Source organism: Callithrix jacchus, chromosome 5, assembly GCF_049354715.1.
Source record: "Callithrix jacchus isolate 240 chromosome 5, calJac240_pri, whole genome shotgun sequence".
NCBI classification, from domain to species: domain Eukaryota; kingdom Metazoa; phylum Chordata; class Mammalia; order Primates; family Cebidae; genus Callithrix; species Callithrix jacchus.
In genome coordinates this window covers 118183445-118200370 of record NC_133506.1, presented here as the reverse complement: position 1 = coordinate 118200370, position 16926 = coordinate 118183445, and the positions used below count along the sequence as shown (strand labels likewise).

At 46.3% G+C, this 16926-nt stretch overlaps 1 protein-coding gene across 1 annotated transcript in view; it reads right to left on the bottom strand.

Moving 5' to 3' along the window:
- Nucleotides 1–12207, bottom strand: part of CBX1 (chromobox 1) — a 30324-nt gene extending 18117 nt beyond the window's left edge. The window contains exon 1 of the mRNA XM_002748485.6: nucleotides 11997–12207. The gene's annotated coding sequence lies outside the window, so the exon portion shown is untranslated. The remainder of the gene's footprint in view (nucleotides 1–11996) is intronic.
- Between the last annotated feature and the right edge of the window lie 4719 nt (nucleotides 12208–16926).

Here is a 16926-nt window from a genome sequence, read left to right as displayed (position 1 = left end):
CATGGCATCTGCATCTTTTAAAGCTCCACAGGCAATTTTGATTAACATTCTTGGATAAAAGGCACTGCTATAAGAGTATTGGCAGAAACCATATTCCTCACGTGAAATTACACACATTACTGCAGACAGAACTGACTTCTCATAGTTGGCTAGAAACTATGAGAAGTAACAAGTATGCAGGTAAACATTTTATTTTCTCCATCACATTTAGAATAACAATGGAGCAGTAAGGAAAGTAACAACTGGTGCCCTTGAAAACAAAACTTTCCCTATATCACATCAACACCATGCAGTCTAAACCTTTGTTGTACAGCAATGAAATTGGAAGAGCACTGCTTAAAAGATCCTCAGTGTCCCTTTCACCAGAAGAAAGGTAACAGGAGCACCAGAAGCATGATTACGGTTCCTGTGTGGTCTGGTTTAACCAAGTATCAGAATAACAAGCAAAACACAACTGGTATGATTCTAAGCCTTGGGCTCCAATATCTTTCACTTCTCTTACCTCTCAACTTTATGCCTATAGGTAGTCACATATAGTTACTGCATAACTCAGTTTCTTCATCTGTAAAACAGATTTAATGACCCTCATGGGATAACTTGAGAGGTTAGCTTTTATGATCGCCTGGCTTTAATTATCTATTTATATATTTGCACTTACACTCTGCTTCTTTGTTTTAAGCCTAAGGATAGCTCTCTGAAACCCAATGCACTGAGAAAACTCAATGAGAAACAATATTTTTCTCCTATAGATATGATTGAAATTCATGACTCAGTTTCTCCAAACACAGAGCAGTTCCAGAAAACACTCAAGAAGAACCCAGATATGGCTACTATCAATGAACCAAGAACTACAAAACAGAGAAACCAAGATCTTATTTCTGGAGGACTGAGACAGAAGAGCTGCCAGAAACAGAAATTACATTACACATACCTAAAGTGTAGAATTTCTTGTGCTTTTCCATTTATCTGGCCAAGGAAGGAGAATAAAGTCACAAAGTTTGTGGAACAAATGGCAAAAGGAGGCCGGCCATGGTGGCTCATGCCTGTAATTGAAGCACTTTGGGAGGCTGAAGTGGGTGGATCACCTGAGGTCAGGAGTTTGAGACCAGCCTGATCAACATGGTAAAAACACAAAATTAGCTAGGCGTGGTGGCAAATGCCTGTAATCCCAGCTACTTAGGAGGCTGAGGCAGGAGAATTGCTTGAACCTGGGAGGCGGAGGTTGCTTTATCAATCACAATTACCCGTTGCCCAACTTTTCACTTAACCCATTTCCTTAGCTTAAATGTCACTTCGTTAGAGGCCCTTCCCTGAAGCCCCAGACTAGATTAACTCTGTATGAACATGCTCCTATAGTATTCATTCTTGTAACAATTATCTACTGGGCACCTAACGTGTGTGAGGTGCTGGAAAAATCGGGTGGACAAGACAGACGAAATCCTTGTTCTCTTAGATCTTATTATTCTAGTGTGGACAAGTGAGTCAGCACTACTGAGTGTCTGCACACATGTATTTGCAAAGCATGGCACAGACAAGAAACAAGAAAATATAACTGGTAAATATTACAAAGCAAATCTCTTTAGAATAACATTTAAACAGAAACCTGAACTACAATGAGACAACTCAGTCAAAATGAGAAAAGCACTCCCAAGTTTAGGGTATAGTTGGTTTGAAAGTCCTAAGGTGGCTGGGCACTGTGGCTCATGCCTGCAATCCCAGCTCTTTGGGAGGCCGAGGCAGGCGGATCACGAGGTCAGGAGATCAAGACCAGCCTGGGCCAACAGGGTGAAACCCTGTCTCTACTAAAGATACAAAACTTAGCTGGGTGTGGTGGTGAGTGCTTGCAATCCCAGCTACTCAGAAGGCTGAGGCAGGAGAATCCCTTGAACCCTGGAGGTGGAGACTGCAGTGAGCCAAGATCGCACTGCACTCCAGCCTGGTGACAATGAGCTTGCTTTATCTGAGTTAAAGAAATGTGGCCAGGTGGAAAGAGACTAGAGTGACGGAATGACAGGCAGGGACAAGATGACAATTATTTTGCATATCACTGCTTACTTCATTCCTTTTTTCATCTAGTTCTTTTTACCATTCCATTTTCTTTCCCATGCTTTTACCTCTAGTTTAGGTTGAAGATCTAGTCAATTAATGGCTATCAAAGTTTATAACTGCAGATCTTCTAGCTTTTTTTTTTTTTTGAGATGCAGTTTCACTCTTGTCATCCAGGCTGGAGTGAAGTGGCGCGATCTCAGCTCACAACTTCCACCTCCAGGGCTGAAGCAATTCTATCTCAGCCCTGATGAGTAGCTGGGATTACAGGTGCGTGCCACCATGCCAGGCTAAATTTTTTAATTTTTAGTAGAGATGGGGTTTTACCTAGACTGCTCTCGAACTCCTGACCTCAGGTGATCCACTCGCCTTGGCCTCCTAATGTGCTGGGATTATAGGGGTGAGCCACTGAGCCCAGCCAGACCTTCTAGCTTTTAATAAAATCTATTGGTGGGCGAGGTGGCTCACGCCTGTAATCCCAGCACTTTGGGAGGCTGAGGCTGACAGATCACGAAATTAGGGGATCGAGAAGATCCTGGTCAACATGGTGAAACTGTCTCTACTAAAAATACAAAAATTAACTGTATGTGGTAGCACATGCCTGTGGTACCAGCTACTTGGGAGGCTGAGGCAGGAGAATCACTTAAACCCAGGAGTGGAAGCTGCAGTGAGCCAAGATCATGCCACTGCAATCCAGCCTGGCAACTGAACAAGACTCCATCTCAAAACCAAAAAATAAAAAAATAAAATTAGGCACAGTGGCTCACACCTGTAATCCCAGCACTTTGGGAGGCCAAGGCAGAGGTTGTGGGGTGGTTGAGGACACGAGTTTGATACCAGCCTGGGCAACACAGTGAGACTCCACCTCTAAAAGATTAATTAATTAGGCCAGGTACAGTGGCTCACACCTGTAATCCCAGCATTTTGGGAGGCCGAGGCATGCAGATCACCTGAGGTCAGGAGTTCGAAACCAGCCTGGCCAACATGGCGAAACCCTGTCTCTGTATAAAAAAAAAAAAATAATTAAAAATAAATAAAGATTCAATTAGGCTGGACTGGTTGTAAAAATACAAAAAGAATGAAACTCCGTTACAAAAAAAAAAAAAATTATTTTTTGAGATGGAGTCTTGCTGTGTCATCCAGGCTGGAGTTGCAGTGGCTTGATCTCAGCTCACTGTAACCTCCACCTCCCAGGTTCAAGCAATTCTCCTGCCTCAGCCTCCCAAATAGCTGGGACTACAGGTGCCTGCCACCACGCCCAGCTAATTTTCATATTTTTAGTAGAGACAGGGTTTCACCATGTTGGCCAAACTGGTCTCAAACTCCTGACCTCAGGTGATCTGCCCGCCTTGGCCTCCCAAAGTACTAGGATTACAGGTGTCAATTAAATAAAAAAAAAACAGTGAGCTGTGATCATGCCACTGCACTAACCTGAGTGACAGACTGAGACCTTGTCTTAAAAAAAAAAAAAAAAAAAGGAAGAAAAAAATCAAATCATTAAGTATTTATTAATACTAAAAACCTGAGTGAACTATGTGATAACCAACTCACCCTTGTTAAAGCACTGGAAGTTCCACCACATCACAACGACCCCCCTCAAATCCAGGCAAATGGGGCCATTTGATCACAATGGTGGAATATGTAGACACATAAGTACAGGCTTTTCAGAAGCTCTTGAGGACAAATAATAACATAATGGTAACAAGTAATGCATATAAAGTCACTTAATGGGGTGGCTCAAGCCTGTAATCCCAGCACTTTGGGAGGCTGAGGTGGGTGGATCACAAGGTCAAGAGATCGAGACCATCCTGGTCAACATGGTGAAACACCGTCTCTACTAAAAATACAAAAAATTAGCTGGGCATGGTGGCGCATGCCTGTAATCCCAGCTACTCAGGAGGCTGAGGCAGGAGAATTGCCTGAACCCAGGAGGCGGAGGTTGCAGTGAGCCGAGATCGTGCCATTGCACTCCAGCCTGGGTAACAAGAGCGAAACTCCGTCTCAAAAAATAAATAAATAAATAAATAAAATAAAGTCACTTAATTCTTGCAACACTCATATTAAGCCCATTTCACAAATGAGGAAACTAAGGCTTACTGAAGCAAAGAAAAACCCAAATTCCCCAATAGTAAGATACAGACAAGGCTGGGTGGATGGCTCATGCCTGTAATCCCAGCACTTTGGGAAACTGAGGTGGGCAGATCACCTGAGTTCAGGAGTTCAAGACCAGCCTGGCCAACATGGTGAAACCCCATCTCTACTAAAAAAATACAAAAATTGCTGGGCACAGTGGCTCATGCCTATAATCCCAGCACTTTAGGAGGCTAAGGCAGGTGGATCACCTGAGGTCAGGAGTTTGAGACCAGCCTGACCAACATGGAGAAACCCCATCTCTACCAAAAATACAAATATTAGTCAGGTGTGGTGGTGGGCGCCTGTAGTTCCAGCTACTCAGGAGGCTGAGGCAGGAGAATCGCTTGAATCCAGGAGGCAGGAGTTACAGTGAGCCAAGATCACGTCATTGCACTGCAGCCTGGACAACAAGAGGGAAATGCAGTTTCAGAACAAAACAAAACAAAACAAAACAAAAATTAGTTGGGTGTGATGGCGGGCACCTGTAATCCCAGCTACTTAGGCAGTGCAAGCAGGGAGAACCGCTTGAACCCAGGAGGCAGAGGTTGCAGTGAGCCCAGATCATGCTACTGCATTCCAGCCTGGGTGACTCCCTCTCAAAAAACAAACCAAAACAAAACAAAACAGAGAAGACAGGTCTGAAAGACAAAAAAAAAAAAGTAAACAATGCAAGTTCAAGTGAGAGTCCAAAATGACAAGCATACATAATTACCAAAAGCAGTATAAGCAATAAAACAAAGTAGCCATTTAAGCACTATAGGAAGTTGGAGGAAGAACTGGCTAGGGTGATGAGGAAAGGTTTTGAAAATCTGGGATTGAAACCAGGTTCTACCAGCATTTGAAAAGGTGGAATGGTAGGGCAATTTGGCTTCAGAAACTGCTGTGAACAAAAGCAATGTGACACATATAAACCAGTTTGAGCTAGAACTGACAGAATAGGAAATATTTTCTACCAGGTTTCCTCCTACTTAAAGGCCAAAGTCCTCAGTGTAACACATTCTTTGGTTCCAGCCATTCCAGACTAATTATGTCCCTGCTTCATCACAAAAGTTATATTCCCATCAAAGACTATAACCTGGGCCATAACCTGAACACATCCTATGTTTCCTCTATAGCTTTGCTCATCTATTAACAAGTGTGGGCTTAGGCAGGGTGCAGTGGCCTGTAATCCCAGCACACTGGGAGTCTGAGGTGGTCAAATCACCTGAGGTTGGGCATTCAAGACCAGCCTGACCAACATGGAGAAACCCCCTCTTTACTAACAACACAAAATTAGCCGGGCGAGGGGACGAAAGTCTAAATCTCAGCAACTCGGGAGGCTGAGGCAGGAGAATCGCTTGAACCTGGGAGGTGGAGATTGTGGTGAGCCAAGATTGCACCATTGCACTCCAGCCTGTGCAACAAGAGCAAAACTCTGTCTCAAAAAAAAAAAAGAAGTGTGGGCTTGGCAGGGTGCAGTGGCTCACGGTTGTAATCCCAGCACTTTGGGAGGCCAAGGCAGGTGGATCACTTGTGGTCAGGAGTTCGAGACCAGCCTGGCTAACATGGTGAAACCCCATTATAGTTAAAATACAAAAATTAGCCAGGTGAAATGGCATGCACCTGTAATCCCAGTTACTTGGGAGGCTGAGGCAGGAGAATCCCTTGAACCTGGGAGTTGGAGGTTGCAGTGAGCCAAGATCATGTCACTGCACTCCAGCCTGGGAGACAAAAAAAGACTCTGTCTCCAAAAAAAACAGTGTGGGCTGGGCACTGTGGCTCACACCTATAATCTCAGTACTTGGGAGGCTGAGATGGGTGGATCGCTTGAGGCCAGGAGTTCGAGACCAGCCCAGCAACATGGTGAAACCCTGTGTCTTCTAAAAATGCAAAAAAAAAAAAAAAAAAAAAAATATTAGCCAGCATGGTGCACCTGTAGTCCCAGCTACTCAGAAGACTAAGGTATGAGAATTGCCTGAACCCAGAAAATGGGGTTAGGATGCAATGTGCTGAGATCACGCCACTATACTCCAGCCTGGGAGACAGAGCAAGACTCTGTCTCAAAGAGAAAAAAAAAAAAAGTGTGCTCCTGGATGGGCTCAGGGGCTCACGCCTATAATCCCAGCACTATGGGAAGCCAAGGTGGGTAAATCACTTGAGGCCAGGAGTTACAGATCAGCCTGGCCAACATGGTGAAACCCTGTCTTCTACTAAAAATATAAAAATTAGCCAGGTGTGGTGGTTCATGCCTGTAATCCCAGCTACTTGCGAGGCTAAGGCATGAGAATTACCAGAACCAGTCAGGCAGACGTTGCAGTGAGCCAAGATCATGCCACTGCACTCCAATCTGGGTGACAGAGAGAGACCTATCTCAAAACAAACACACACACACAAAAACCCGCCACAATGGGCTGGGTGCAGTGGCTCATGCCTGTAATCCCAGTGCTTTTGGAGGCTGAGGTGGGAGGATTACTTGAGGCCAGGAGTTTGAAGCTAGCCTGGGCAACATAGTGAGTCCCTGCCTCTACTTATATAAGAAAAATAAAAATAAAAATTCAAAGAACTCACCAGGCACGGTGGCTCACGCCTATAATCCCAGCACTTTGGGAGGCCGAGACGGGTGGATCATGAGGTCAAGAGATCAAGACCAATCTGGTCAACATGGTGAAACCCTGTCTCTACTAAAAATACAAAAATTAGCAGGGCATGGTGGCACGCACCTGTAGTCCCAGCTACTCGGGAGGCTGAGGCAGGAGAACTGCTTGAACCCAGGAGACGGGTTGCACTCCAGCCTGGGTAACAAGAGCGAAACTCCGTCTCAAAAAAAAAAAAAAATTCAAAAAACCCCACCACAGGTTGGGCATGATGGCTCACACTGTAATCCCTGCACTTTGGGAGGCTGAGGTGGGTGGATCACCTGAGGTCAGGAGTTGGAGACCAACCTGGCCAACATGATGAAACCCATCTTTCCTAAAAAAGAAATATAAAAAATCAGCTGGGCATAGTGGCAGGCACCTGTAATCGCAGCTACTCAGGAGGCCTGAGGCAGAAGAATCACTTGAACCTGGGAGGCAAAGGCTGCAGTGAGCTGAGATTGCGCTACTGCACTCCAGCCTGAGCAACAAGAGTGAAACTCCGTCTGAAAAAAAAAATCCACCACACTGTACCCCCAAGAGGATACACCATATTCTTACTTGTCAGTTAAAAATTAATACCACAGGCCAGGCGTGGTAGCTCACGCCTGTAATACTAGCACTTTGGGAGGCCAAGGAGGGTGGATCATCTGAGGTCAGGAGTTTAAGACCAGCCCGGCCAACATGGCAAGACCTCATCTCCACTAAAAATACAAAAAGTAGCCAGGTATCATGGTGGGCACCTGTAGTCCCAGCTACTCTGGAGGCTGAGGTAGAAGGATGGCTTGAACCTGGGAGGCAAGAGGTGGCAGTGAGCTGAGATCGCACCACTGTACTCCAGCTTGGGCGACAGAGTAAGACTCTGTCTCAATAACAATAATAGTAATAATAATACCACAGTTCTGTTAGACCCTCAAAGTGCCAACTATTATTTTAAAAGGCATAATTTCACAAATTATGTCACCCCCTTCTGGTCATCAAAGTATAAATGCTAAAGGCAGGAAAGATTTAATATAAATTATTCTATGCAAATACTGACAGAATCAGCCAGGCGCGGTGGCTCACGCCTATAATCCCAGCACTCTGGGAGGCCGAGGCGGGTGGATCAAGAGGTCCGAGACCATCCTGGTCAACGAGGTGAAACCCCGTCTCTACTAAAAATACAAAAATTAGCTGGGCATGGTGGTGCGCACCTGTAGTCCCAGCTACTTGGGAGGCTGAGGCAGGAGAATTGCTTGAACCCAGAAGGCGGAGGTTGCGGTGAGCTGAGATTGTGCCATTGCACTCCAGTCTGGGTAACAACAGCGAAACTCCGTCTCAAAAAAAAAAAAAATTCTGACAGAATCTAAATTTTGTCCATATTTGAGTAACTTCCCCAATTAACCTTGGAAAGGTTATACAATTTTTCTGTTTTTTATTTTTTTATTTGAGACAGTCTCATTCTGTCGCCCAGGCTAGAGTGCAATGGGGCGATCTTGGCTCAGTGCAACCTCCACCCCCCAGGGTTCTAGCGATTTTCCTACCTCAGCCTCCCAAGTAGCTGGGATTACAGGTACCCACCGCCATGCCCAGTTTATATTTTTAATTTTTTTAGACAGCGTTTTGCTCTGTTGCCTGGTGTCAGGCTGGAGTGCAGTGGTGCAATCTTGGCTCACTGCAACCTCTGCCTCCCAGGTTTAAGCAATTCTCCTACCTAAGCTTCCCAAGTAGCTGGGACTACAGGCATGCACCACACATCCAGCTAACTTTCGTATTTTAGTAGAGACGGGGTTTCACTATGTTGGCCAGGATGGTCTCAATCTCTTGACCTCCTGATCTGCCAGCCCTGGCCTCCCAAAGTGTTAGGATTACAGGTGTGAGCCACTGTGCCCGGCCATTTTTTTTGTATTTTTAGTAGAGACGGGGTTTCGCCATGTTGGCCAGGCTGGTCTTAAACTTCTGACCTCAGGTGGTCCACCCGCCTTGGCCTCCCAAAATGCTAGGATTATAGGCATGAGCCAACTGCGCCAGGTGCTATTCAGTTTTTCAACAGACATCACTACTGGTATATTACTACTCAGGTCAATATAAAGGACACAAAGATTTTTCAAGATTCTTTTAAAACAGATATATTCAAGCTATTTTGCTTGCTGATGAAACCCAGAATCTGAGGCCTAAGGTATTTAAAATGGCCAACTGCACAGTCTGTATACTTCTACTATATTTAGTACCAGAGTGAGTACAAAACTGAGGCTAATCAGTCTGGGCAACAGAGACTGTCTCTACAAAAAAAGAAGCCATGCATGGTGGCATGAGCCTGTAGTCCTAGCTACTCAAGAGGCTGTGGTGGGAGGATTGCTTGTGAGGCTGCAATTAGCCATGATACCACCACTGCACTCCAGCCTGGCAACAGAGTGAGACCCTGTCTAAAAAAACAAAAACAACAACAACAACAACAAAAAAGAAACTGAGGCTAAGACAAGCATGCCAAAGACAACAGTTTAACTCTGCCAAATGTCACAGATAATAAGACAAGCAAACTACTAAATATGTAAATGCACATTAATTTGGCTAACACAGAGTTCTGAGAATGGATCTCAACGCCCCCCCATGCATCAACAATCTGAACAGCCTACTATGTGGCAGGCACTGATGAACAAGAGGTATGGCCCATTTTATGGGAGTCCATAAACTAGCAATTAGCCTTCTACTCCAAAAACTCTTTATGGAAAGAACCTATGAAGTGAAAATCTACCAAATCTAATGGAAAATCTCTTATACCACCGCAGATAGGATATTTTTTTGTTTGTTTGTTTTGAGACGGAGTTTCGCTCTTGTTACCCAGACTGGAGTGCAATGGCGCGATCTCGGCTCACCGCAACCTCTGCCTCCTGGGTTCAGGCAATTCTCCTGCCTCAGCCTCCTGAGTAGCTGGGATTACAGGGACGCGTCACCATGCCCAGCTAATTTTTTGTATTTTTAGTAGAGACGGGGTTTCACCATGTTGACCAGGATGATCTCGATCTCTTGACCTCGTGATCCACCCGCCTCAGCCTCCCAAAGTGCTGGGATTACAGGCTTGAGCCACCGTGCCCAGCCAGGATATTTTTTAAAAAGGGAGGTTTTGCTAGATAAACCACTAGAGTATGCCAAAATTTAAGGAATTCTTTTCAAATGGTGTGAACAACAAAAAGAAACATTTTCCTAGTCCTTAAAATGGGCACAAGAGTGATTGCTTCTTTTCTTTGGAGATATGGTTTATAAAATGCAGAAGACTAGGGTACCTTACTTGGTCTCCTTTAATATGGAAGCTATAAGCACTAGGCTTCTATTTACATTCAAAACTATTTCTTTTTTTTTTTTTTGAGACAGTCTCCCTCTGTTGCCAGGCTGGAGTGCAGTGGTGCCATCTCATCTCACTGTAACCTCTGCCTCAGGTTCGAGCTATTTTCCTGCCTCCGCCACCCGAAGAACTGAGACTACAGGTGTGTGCACACTACACCTGGCTAATTTTGGTATTGTTAGTCGACACGGGGTTTCACCATGTTGGCCAGGGTGGTCTCAAACTCCTGACATCAGGTGATCTGCCCACCTCAGCCTCTCAAAGTACTGGGATGACAGGCGTGAGCCACCATCCCCGGCCCCATTATTTACATTTTTAGTGAAAAATAATTTAGAATAACAGCAGCCATTGAAGAAAAATATTACCACAGGGAAAATCGTAAATGACTTCAGGTCCTCCGCTGCCCTGAAGCTTCATTAAGGTGCAACTGGTTTCAATACAAGGGATTTTCAATCTCACCACTTTCCTATAAAAGTCTGTAAGGCACCTAAGGAGGAACACCGGCATTAATTTCCCCATTGTATTCCTGAATCTATTCCAAAGCCTTGGACCTTTCACAATTTTTCCAAACTGCTGGTGTGATTCTTAACACAACTGAGAAGGCTACTTTACCCTAGGCTAGAGGTTCTAGTATAACAGATTATAGCTATCTTTTTGTAAATTCCACCTCAACTGACTTAAACCAACACAAGTCTAAATGTAACATCAATTCACGAAAAACCCTCATCTAAATAGTTGGAAAAGAGGTAAAATACTGCTCACTCTGTATTCAAAGTTTCCAAAAAGGAAAACCTGGCTAAAAAACAGAAGGGCCCACTAAACAAGTATTATCTCACAATCTCACATACTTGCTCTTCCTGTCTCCCAATTTCTCCTACCTTACACGATGTCATCACTACCTCACTCCATTCCTTAACTGTTAACTCACCTACGCATTTTACAATTTTATCACCTTTGTGAGACCAGTAACGATCCCAGACAAAAACTTATGGAACTAACTTTGAATCAAAGCAAGAGCTGCACTTGGACTTAACTCCCCAAAGGAATCATGGAGCAAAGGCAGTAGGAAACCTGGAAAAGTGAAGAAAGCGTATTCAATCCTTTCTTCACGTATTATTTTACAGCCTCCCCACTGAAAGGACCCATCAGGAAGCAAGGGCGGCCTGCTTTCCCCTTTTCCCTTACACACCTTACAGAAATATTCTCCGGATCTCCGCCCTACATATCCTAACAGCTCCTCCCCCTCCAGAGCCAGGCCCAGCAAACGCTTGCCCCTCCCCCTCCGTGCCCCCCTTCCCAATTTATTCCATCTCCTCCACCAATCGGCACACTTTGTGCGGCCCAGGGCCCTCTTTCCAATTAACTCCAAGTTACTCTTCCGTAGTCCTGCAAAGCCAGGTTTCTCTGGCAGCCCCGGCGGGACCCGGCGTCCTCCGATTACAGTTACAAACCTCGGGTCTCGCGGTCGTCAGCTCCTCCCCACACCTATCCAAGCCTCAAGCCTGTCCCCTTCCCAATCTTGTAAGGTGTTTTCTCTCCAGCCCTATCCCCAGACGCCCACCCAACCCAAGCAGCATTGTCCCGGACTACGCGGGCCCGGAAAAGCGGTCCCCAACTGCTCGGCCCACCCTGAAGAGCTTCAGTCTCTGGCTCAGGATTCGCGCCCCGCCCTCCCCATCCTTCTCGCAGCTGGCAACGACGCCTCAGCGCCAGGCGGAGAGCTCAGCGCGGGAAGTGGAAAAACAGGACGCTGGACCCGGGCGCGCTCCCCGCTCCCCGCCCCCAACCTCTGCCTCGAAAGCGCGGGCCCCCACGCAGGGCTCCCGCCGCCGCCGCCACCGTGCCCCCTCCCCCAGCTCTCCCGCCTCCAGCGGGCTCCTCACCTCAGAGCAGCGCCTAACAGCCGGAGAGGAATCGGTGCTGCGCTGCTGGCGCGTCGTGTCGGGTCGGCCGGGGGAGTGGCGCCCAGGAAGGCAGCAAGCCCGGTGGCCGCAATGGAGCACCTCACTGGAGCGGCGTACCGCAGGCCCAGGCCAAGGGCCCTCCCCTCAACCGAACAAAAGAGCCTCGCACTCTGCTCTGCCCGCCGCCCGCACCGCGCAGGCGCGGCGACCCGCCGCATGGCACCCTGGTCCGCGGGATCAGTCCAAGACTACAGGGCCCGAAGTGCCGCGCGCTGCGCACGCACAGTAGGCGAGGGTGGTAGGGACTTCGAGGTTTTAAACTGTAACGGCGGAGCGACTGCAGCGTTGAGCGTTGTAACCTAGAAAATTAGAACATAATTTTTTTTTTTTTGAGACGGAGTCTCGCTCTGTCCCCAGGCTGGAGTGCAGCGGCGCGATCTTGGCTCACTGCAACCTCCGCCTCCCAGGTTCAAGCAATTCTCCTGCCTCAGCTTCCCGAGTAGCTGGGACTACAGGCGCGCGCCACCACACCTAGCTAATTTTTGTATTTTTTAGTGGAGACGGGGTTTCACCATGTTGGCCAGGATGGTCTCGATCTCTTGACCTCGTGAGCCGCCCGCCTCGGCCTTCCAAAGTGCTGGGATTACAGGCATGAGCCACTGCACCCGACCAGGACATGTGATTTTTATAAATGAGCCCTTTGATGCTTGGCCCAAAAAATCAACCACTTCTGGACAGTTAGGTAATTCACATCCTTGAATTTTTTAATCTTATGTTCTTAACCAGAACTTTATTATATCTCCGCCTCCTCAAATTTCCAACCGTTTCTGTAGTCCTCAATCTCCGCCTCCTCAAATCTCTGCAAAACTCCTCTTAAGGCGGAGTGCGGGGGCTCAAGCCTATAATCCCAACATTTTGGGAGGCCGAGGTGTGTGGATCACCTGAGGTCAGGCGTTCAAGACCAGCCTCGCCAACATGGTGAAACCCCGTCTCCACTAAAAGTACAAAAATTAGCTGGGCATGGTGGTGCCACCTGTAATCCCAGCTACTTGGGAGGCTGAGGCAGGAGAATTGCTTGAACCCAGGAGGCGGAGGTGGCAGTGAGCTGAGATCGCACCATTGCACTCCAGCCTGGGCAACAAACAAAACTCCATCTAAAAAAAAAAACCTACTCAGTGTTAAGATTAATTCCCCTGGCTGGGTGCAGTGGCTCACGCCTGTAATCCCAGCACTTTGGGAGGACAACGTTGGTGGATCACCAGACCAGGAGTTCAGCCTGACCAAGATGGTGAAATCCTGTCTCTACTAAAAATACAAAAATTAGCTGGGCATGGTGGTGGGTGCCTGTAATCCCAGCTACTTGGTTGGCTGAGGCAGAGAATTGCTTGAACCCGGGAGGTGGAGGTTGCAGTGAACCGAGATCATGCCATTGCCCTCCAGCCTGGGTGGCAGAGTGACACTTTGTCTCAAAAAAAAAAAAAGAAAAAAGATTAATTCCCCTTTGAGGCCTTCCCTGATTCCCTAGAGTCCCCCATAGGTGTCTCATAGCTTCCTGAATTTCCACCTAATCATTGGGTGCACCACGAAAATGTCCCCTTTTTCATTGGCATTAGTGCCGACCCTTTAACCTCCATGCACACCTTTCACCCAGTCATCCCAAAGAAACACACAATTAGGAAAAAACCTTGTTTGTTATCGTTTGAGATATGTTCTGGTTTTTCTGATTTCAACTAGATTGTTGTCCCAAATCTCATTAATATGAAAATTTAGACTGCCATCATGACATTCACCCACTTTCTTGTCCTTAAAGTCTGTCTTCGCTTCTGGACTCAAAACTCCCGTAAATAGAAACTCTGCCTTGTATTGTCACCACTATACTTCCAGTGCCCAACACAGTCCCTTGCATAAAGTTATCAATCAACATTTGTTGGATAAAGAAAATTCTCTCCTACCTGGCAGAAAATGGAGCTGATCAAGGTTTCCTTCATCTTTCTTCACCTCAGATGTGTGTGTGTGTGTGTGTGCGCGTGTGTGCGTGCGTGTGTTTTAAACTTTCTGCTTTACTCTCTTTTCACCTATCCAGTCAGCAAGTGAATAGAACTTCTAGCAGGAGAAGGTGACTTTATTACTTTATTTTAATTTTATTTTTTTGAGATGGAGTTTCGCTCTTGTTACCCAGGCTGGAGTGCAATGGTGCGATCTCGGCTCACCGCAACCTCCGCCTCCCGGGTTCAGGCAATTCTACTGCCTCAGCCTCCTGAGCAGCTGGGATTACAGGCACTCGCCACCATGCCCAGCTAATTTTTTGTTATTTTTAGTGGAGACGGGGTTTCACCCTGTTGACCAGGATGGTCTCGATCTCTTGACCTCGTGATCCACCCGCCTCGGCCTCCCAAAGTGCTGGAATTATAGGCTTGAGCCACCGCGGCCGGCTGAAAGGTTTTTTTAATTTTTTTATTTTGAATATTAAAGTATACTTCTAATCAGGAGGAAGAAGGAAACTCTATTTCACTCTACCCCAAAAGGCAAGAGTCTGCATTTATAAGACAGTTTTGCTGATGCAGGGCTCTGAAGAACTGTCATGTAAGAAAAACCCAGCCCAGCAATATCATAATAGAGTTTAGTTAAAAAGCCTTCAAGAAAGCACAGAGAAGAGAGCAATTCTTCCTGAAACATTTGGGTTGGGTCTCTATGAAGAAGCAAGTGAGAAGCATCTACTCACTTCCTCCTGAAGTGTGCTGTTTTTGAATGACGTTAATGCTGAGAAAATTAGTTGTAATGATATTAGCTACTATTAATGAGTGCTGGCCGGGCGCTGTGGCTCACGCCTGTAATCCTAGCACTTTGGGAGGCGAGGTGGGTGGATCACCTGAGGTCAGGAGTTTAAGACCAGCCTGGCCATCATGGTGAAACCCCGTCTTAAAAAAAAAAGAGTGCTTACTCTATCACTAGGAATTTTGTCTTTTTTTTTTTTTTGAGATGGAGTCCTCCTCTGTCACCCAGGCTGGAGTGCAGTGGCTCGATCTTGGCTCACCACTGCAACCTTCACCTCCCATGTTCAAGTGATTCTCCTGCATCAGCCTCCTGAGTAGCTGTGATTACAGGCGCATGCCACTACACCTGGCTAATTTTTGTTTTTTTTTGAGATGGCGTTTCGTTCTTGTTACCCAGGCTGGAGTGCAATGACGCGATCTCGGCTCACCGCAACCTCTGCCTCCTGGGTTCAGGCATTTCTCCTGCCTCGGCCTTCCGAGTAGCTGGGACTATAGGCGCATGCCACCATGCCCAGCTAATTTTTGTACTTTTAGTAGAGACGGGGTTTCACCATGTTGACCAGGATGGTCTCGATCTCTTGACCTCGTGATCCACCCGCCTCGGCCTCCCAAGGTGCTGGGATTACAGGCTTGAGCCACCGTGCCTGGCCTAATTTTTGTATTTTTAGTAGAGACAAGTTTCACTATATTGGCCGGGCTGGTCTCGAACTCCTGACCTTGTAATCTGCCCACCTCAGCCTCTGAAAGTGCTGGTATTACAGGCGTGAGCCACTGTACCCGTCTGAATTCTGTCATTTTTAATTTATTTTTTTATTTGTTGAGACAGAGTCTTGCTTTGTCTTTCAGGTTGGAGTGCAATGGTGCAATCTCGGCTCAGTGCAACCTCCGTTTCTTGGGTTCAAGCAATTCTCATGCATCAGCCTCTCGGATAGCTGGGATTACAGGCATGAGTCACCACACCCAGCTAATTTCTTGTATTTTTAGTAGAGATGGGGTTTCACATCTTGGCCAGGTTGGTCCTGAATTCCTGATCTCAAGTGATCCACCCACCTCAGCCTCCCGAAGTGCTGGGATTGCAGGCACGAGCCACGGTGCCTGTCTTATTTATTTATTTATTTATTTATTTATTTATTTTGAGACAAGAGGTTACTCTGTCACCTAGGCTGGAGTGCAGTAGTGCAATCATGGTTCACTGCAGTTTCAACTTCCCAGGTTCAAGTAATCTTTCCACCTCAGTCTCATGGGTAGCTGTGAGCCACACCATACTCAGCTAATTTTTAATATTTATTGTAGAGACAGAGTCTTGTCACATTGACCAGCCTGGGTGTCCCAAAGTGCTGAGATTACATATGTGAGCCACATGCCTGGCCATAAATTCTTGATTGATTTGATCTCATTTCTATCTAACTCCCAAACCATATTTCTGTCTACATAAAATGCTGCTATCCCTAATTCCCCATATTGACCTGAATTCTCCTCCCCATGTAAATGCCACCTATCTTCCCTAATTCTGGCATCTGTAGCCACACAGTAAGTCTAATCTTTCTTTTGTATGTTTCTTCTAATATTGAAGTTCAACCTTCTTCTTCCCTGAGGTCTCGATTAAATGTCATCATTTTCCTAAACTCTACATTACAGGACAAGAGTTTCAGATGTATCACATTTAGTGTATTAGTAAACTCTGGCTCTTGTGCGTGTGTTTCAAGGTGGAGAGGGCCATCACTGCTCTGGTGCTCTATACCATTATTTTATTTTTTAGTCTTTCCCCCTCCTTTTTGTGGAAAACAGGGTCTTGCTATATTGCCCAGGCAGGTCTCAAACTCCTGGGCTCAAGCTATTCTTCTGCCTCTGCCTCCCTAAGAGCTGGGATTACAGGTGTGAGCCACTGCACCTGGCCCAAAAGCCTAAAGTTTCTGTGTTGACAATATCCATTTAAAAAATTGTTTGGTATCAAATGAGTTAGTTCTTTTTCTTCCCATAAGAATAGGGACATTTTAGGTTATTCAGACCCTCAGAGATTTTTTTTTTTTTGATGGAGTCTCACTCTGTTGTTGCCCAGACTGGAGTGCAGTGGCAAGATCTCGGCTCACTGCAACCTCTGCATCCTGAGTTCAAGTAAGCCTCCCACCTCAGCC